Below are 6,725 nucleotides of genomic sequence, written 5' to 3'. Positions count from 1 at the left end.
GATTCACTTGACTCGGCACTTGACTCACTTGACTCGGCACTTGACTCACTTGACTCGGCACTTGACTCACTTGATTCGGCATTTGATTCACTTGACTCGGCACTTGACTCACTTGACTCGTGAAGCGCGGTCTCGGCAGGGCTGGAGTGAAACGCGGGTTCGGCTGAGCAGACGTGAAGTGCGGGCTTGTGGAGCGCGGTCTCGGCAGGGCTGGAGTGAAACGCGGGTTCGGTTAAGCAGACGTGAAGCGCGGGCTTGTGGAGCGTGGTCTCGGCAGAGCTGAAGTGAAGCGCGGGCGCGGGCGAGACCGGGCTGACGTGAAGCGCAGGCTCTCGCAGCTTCTCCTCCATGCCCACGGTAAACGAAGAGCCGCTCCACAACAGGGCCAAGTCGATATACCACTCTAAAGACCCGTGCGGATCAGGTTCGGGCATCTGAGACCCGAGAGGTTCCGATAATCCCCCGCGGAAGAAGATCTTCAAGCAATGTGTGCTCATTTGCGCGAGATGCGCCAGCTCGAGGAATTCTGTGACATAATCCTCGATGCCGCGATTCTCCTGGCGAAGACGGAGAATCTGGACGTCGACTGGACTCCAGAAAGGCATGGCTGCTGGATCACGATCTGGTGAGTTCTTCTGTAACGTCGTGCGGTTGAAGCAGAGATGAGGCTGGATCCAAGTGCAGCACACGCTTTATTTAACAAACTACAAACTAAACAGACTGGATACAGGACTCAGGAACAGGATTCAAGAACAGGAACAATCCAACACGAGCGTTAACAGTCAAACATTAAACAAGAACTCACAAAGATGAGGCTAAAACACATGGCTTAAATAAGGGACAAACGAGCTAGACAAGATAACAAGGGGGCGTGGTTAATGGGAAACACCTGGGATAACTAATAGACAAGGAACCACTGAACATGACAAGACACAAAACCCACATCATGACACATTGTTTGAATCACTTCACTTGTCAGTGTTTGTGTGTTCCATTGTATTAGAGATTGGGATTCAGTGACTCTTTTTGCAGGTTACATAGGCAATGGTGATAAGAGAAAAAAAAACTTTAGTCTTTAATGTTGCGTTCGATTACATGCACATAAGCAATGGGCCTGTCCAAATACCCACACTTGCTGTCTTGGCCACTTGAGAGCATGCGCAGGTGTCAGTGTGCAGGACTGTACCAGATTTTAAAAACGCCAAAGTGTACTAAACCAATAATCTCGAATACCACTTTGAGGAAAAAAAAACATTCCACTGTAAGTTAATTTAATTAGACATTACATATAATTTGATAGTAAAACACTGAACTGTAAAATGTGTTGCACATTTTATTGGTGCAAAGATGAGTATGTGTATCTTGTACAACATTTGCTGCAGCTTTTTATCACTGAATTAGAAGCACCACAATTACTAAATTGTCGCATGTTACATAGGGACTACTGAACAGACATTCTGAAGTTTATTTTAAAATGCAAATGATTGAAAATCAAAATAAAGCCCTGTAAACACTTGCATATTTACAACGCTTTCTGTGTGTCCCATCAGGGAAATCAAAAGTTCTACTCACTCTTATGGTCTTCACCCCCACTTGAAAACTTCGACCAAATGCAGGAAATACATCATAAGTAGACAAGTGTTCAATTTGCAAAGACCACAAGTGTGGGTATTTGGACAGTCCCAATGCTTCTATCACTTGTTTCTGCTTCTTCTTCGGCTGTGTTTTGAAACAGAGATTCTGTACTCTTTCAGATAATGTGTAATAGCGCCCCCCTACCGTATAACAGTGAAAACATATAATGCTGAAATTTTCCTAATAAGAATTAGGAACATATCTGTATTCTATATTAATCAATATTATCAAACAAATATGGTGTATTGGATGCCAAAACATGTAAGTTTATAAGAATCTAAAATGTGTTAGTGTATGAAAAACATACTTAGGCTAAGTGTAATTTTAAGTATATTTCTGAGATGTAGGGTTTTCACCTGTAGGGAAGTAAGCACATCTGGATACAGCGACTGTCAATCATTGAATTATTAGCTCAACCAATTTGTTCAAAACACTGATTCATTCCTAAAGGAAACAAAACTACTGTGTTACTCAGAGACGCCCAACTGTTCATTCTTCTGTTGGCAGAGCAAAACTGAAAACTAAATGGCAATATGAAACTTAAGTTACTTTATTAACTTCTTGTTTTTTTAACTGTTGGTCTCATTATCAGCATGGCTATGATTCAACTGTAGATGTAGTGATGTAAACTAAATTTTCGCAACAACAGAACTCTAGTTATGTAATACTGCTTAATTGAAAACAGTATGCTAAGGGATGGTAGCCTATTATTTGATATTGTGCCATACTACAAATGCTTGTGATAATTTACCCACTGGAAATTCGTCTTATTAGCATGTGTACCATATATCCAGATTAAAGTAAATGCCATTGTGATTCTAAAACTCCAGAGATGCTGATTCACAATCGGCATGTAAACAGCTTCTCATTGTTCATTACTCGAATCCCAATACCCCATGAGTCCCACATTGCATAATGGTGAAGATCACATAGAACATATGCAAAGCATCATCAGGGCACAATGCTTTGACAGATATGGAGGAAAGCAAACAATTGCAACAGCAGTTTCTTGGTTTGAATTCTCTGCTGACTGAATAAATAAAAGGCATGCTTAGAGCTGTTGTTTGTTTTCCGTCACTCCACGTGAGCACCATATTTCTCTCATGGCACCATTTTTCTCTTTCATGATTTGTTCTTTTCTTTAATTACAGCCAAGAACCCAGACCATTGAATGAGAGGCCTACAGCTCTTTGTATTGGTCTCTCAAGCTACTTAAGGGGTTTTAACATGAAACGCACACCGCTCAGCTTTATAAATTAATTGAACTTTATTCTTTGCCGTTCCAAAGTATATGAAAGCAACACCTGTAAGCCTGTAAGAAAACTGCAATAATTATTATAATTTTTTAAACCAACATTTAGTTCTGGAAAGGAATGCTGGATAGCTTTGTACACATGTGAATAAATAATGCCATAAAACACTAGTTTTCAAATGGTTTTGCTTCAGGAACCAGATTTTATATTGGACATCAAGTGGTGATCCAACACAGCAAGTAATTCACAGCTAAGATGACACACACTGGTTTCGGCACAAACTTTGCTATGAGTGAACCTGGATTTAATGGTTGTATTTTCTCTCACTTTGCATAGTTTTGTTTGTAAGTTTTTAAGGACATGTCATGCAACTATCACAACTGGCTGTGGCTGTAGTAAGCGCACAATGGAAGAGTAGAAACAAAACAGTCTTTATTATAATCCACAAGATTCAGGAGAATCTCTGGAGATAAACTAGAACTCAACCACATACAGCAAAGACAATAACGGACAAAGAATTAATGAAAAGGCTTAAATACATGGGGAGTAATTAGCGTGAATCAGAACAGGAGTGATAGAATTAGAGAATATGGAAACTAATTAGAAACTCAGGTAAAGGAGAACAAGGTGAAAATGAAACTACAAAGCAGAACACAAAGCAATGTGTCTAATTTGAATAGTTTCTTCTATCAAGTGACATGAATTTGGACCAAAACACTGGGCTAGATAGCCTTTGAACACAAATCATAGGCTATTTAAAACATTTTTGACTCCATTTTAAAAGTTAATTAATCAATTTATTTAGCTTTATCAGGACAGACCTCAAACCCAACTTATGGATCATAACACAGGGTTATTATAGTTTTGAATTTTAGTTTAGTTTTTATTTCTATTTTTATCAATTTCTCTATTCAATTTAGTTAAGTTTCTATTATCATAGTTTGATCTCTTATTTTTGGTTTTCGCTAACAGTTTTAACACTCACAGCAACCAAACAGTTCAGAACAACTTAAAGGAAGAAACCAATTATAGATGATGTTGTGTACTCTGAAATTATGACATTGACTAGTTTGCAACCTAGATTTTGTAGACACTTATAATAAATCTTAATTAATAACTTATATTATTATAAAGGTTTTTTAGTGTAGCTTCATTCCAGGCTTTCCCTCTATCATCAGTAGAGCTGATTCACAAATCAACATCAACTTTGTCCTTCTCGGGACAGAAGAGGGCTGTATTAGCACATGGGGCTTGATTTGTCTCAGTGTGCCCTTGTTAAGTTTCTTTAATAACCTTGTGTAAACCTAAACCCTCTGTACTCAGTGCTCATTAAGGCAAGCTGGGAGTAATGCCCTACTGATTGCTCTCCCTGCATCAGCGGCAAGGCTTCAACATACGCGTGTCTCTCACATGGAAGGGAAACCAATAGGGGTCACTACTCCGCATTCCACAGAGCCATTACGGGGTGAAGCGGTTCCACCTGGGCCTTTGGAGAACTCCTGGAGTCAGTGTGTGTGCATGCGTAGTAAGTTATCGCAGACGAGGACAGAGGACTCATTGTTGAAGGAGGTGGTGGGCACCAAATCAGGGCTTCATCCATTTCAGCGCTAGGCAAGCGCGCCCCATTCCGTAATGATTTTGATATCGGAAAACGAAGTCGAGCCATTGACCTTCAATAAGGGAAAAGACTCAGCCTTAATGGAAATACCCCATTTTTCTGCACTGTTCCCATAAGCTGTGGGAGCATTATTTCAAGCCCATTACTTCCTAATCACATTGTAAAAATCCTTGTGCCTTTCATCTATCCCACCCCCTCCTTTATTTGCGATCCCTTCTTTTTTTTCCTTCCCTCTCTGTTTTGCACTCGCTCGCTCCGCTCTGCGTTGGTGTTCAGATTCTCAAGTATGAATGGATTACTCCGAAAAAGCTGTTACTCAAATTTGAGGTCAATTCCAAATCCAGTAGAGGATGCGAGAGAAAAGAGAGAGAGAGAGAAAACAAATAATGTTGCATTATTCCTCTACCCATAGTGACCTGCTTTTCAACAGTTCCTCATCTCCCTGTTCTGAGCTGAGGCTTAGTTCCCATTGATGGAAGGTAATCTGCAGCACAATTTCTCTTCTAATATATTTACATTATTGTGTGGGCCCTAAAAACAGTCTTTCATGGTTCAGTGAGGCTTGGGTCGTCTGGAGAATTTGCCTACAGGATTGAATCCTAAACAGATGTCAAACAGAAGAGGGTTATAATGATACAAACAACAATGGCGCACACTTTGTCTAATTACGACTTTTAATCAGACTGTTTTTCGAACATACGCGCGGTGAGTGAAATCGACGTCTTGTGTAACTCGTCTCTCAAAACTGCTTATTTAAACATGCAGGATTCAACCCAAACTCTGTGTACGCTCATTGTTCAGGAATGACAGTTAGCGCACACCAATTCGGTCAGAGGCGGTGATAAAGCCAGGCTCAGTTTGCTCGCAGTCATGGAAACTAGTTATAATCTAGAGAGGGAGGCAAATAGAGAGGCAAGCTGACCTCCTCGGTATCAGCAGGTTATCCTGCCCCGCAAATATTAAAGTAAGTATGTCTGCTCTGCCAAGAGGCCTGCACAATAGGCACATTTGTACAGGGAAACTGGATCTGGTGGACGGGAAACCATAAACTGACTTGGCAGACTTACACAACAACTGGATGTCATTGAGTCGGAGAGACCTCTGCCCGTTCTGGGGGGAACCGAGGGAATGCGTGAATGCTATCTTGGCTCGTAGCTGTTTTGTTTTCTATACGGCGAGGCTAATATTAAGGATTCCGAAGCTAATGATAAGTTAATGGGCATAATTAGGAAGCCATACCAATAACACAGCTAAACGTGTCTATGAATGTATCCGTGTGTCGGAATGTAGAATAAACAACGTTGGAAGGATGCGAGTCATTTTCCATAATATAGGCTATGTAATAAATATGATTCAGATTGTTTACCCAGCCTTCAGCACGTGTGAAATTAGCACTCGAGGAGAAACGAGGGGTTCGTGAAATTTATTATATCTGTAAAACAATCCCTTTTTTTCGGAAAATTACGCACCTGCTCGCTCACTGTTTAATTTCTTAAATCCCAATTAGTTAATGTTTTAGTTCAATTAACCGATTGTGTTTAATTTGTTATACAAATTTGACAGAAAAAAATCCTCTTATTGAACTAAATATGAAATGTTTGTAATAAGAAAAGAGCCACCTCGGAAAGAAGCAACGTGCATTAAATCTAACGAAGTGCATTACACACATATTAAAGTAATTTTCTCTCTGCCTAACAGAATTGGCCCAAAAAAGAGTGAAAAAAAAATACTTTTAACTTGTCATTGTATTTCAAGGTATATAGGTTTTTCACTCCTTAACTTTGAAGTAGGCTGCAAAATGTGCAGGTAGAGGGAGGATGACATCTAATCATCAGCAACTTCAAAAAGCATGCTGCCACTTAGCACTCCAAAAGCTAATGTCCCCGAGACATTCAGAATGTAAATTATTCAAACTCATTTAGCGTCGGCAAATTGGTCTAAGTTCAATCAGAAAACAGACTGACACTGAACAAGAGGAGCAGCCTAATTGTACTTGTTTGTCAAATGAAAATTTCATTTGGGTGGAAATGGAGGCTCCCAGCAAATTCTTTTAAGGTGAGCTCCTGGTTGTATTATCAGCTAAACACAGTAAAATCCATAATCATATTGCGATAATGAAAATGGTGCCAGTGTTAACATTCAGGCTTTCTTTGCCCTGGGCGAGTGGTGATAAAAATTAAGTACCATAGTCCTCTGGCAGGCACATTGACACCCAGGCT

Source organism: Siphateles boraxobius, unplaced genomic scaffold, assembly GCF_051911475.1.
Source record: "Siphateles boraxobius isolate OS27281-9 unplaced genomic scaffold, OSU_SipBor_1 20, whole genome shotgun sequence".
Taxonomy (NCBI): Eukaryota; Metazoa; Chordata; class Actinopteri; order Cypriniformes; family Leuciscidae; genus Siphateles; species Siphateles boraxobius.
Note: the sequence above shows the minus strand (reverse complement) of the source record.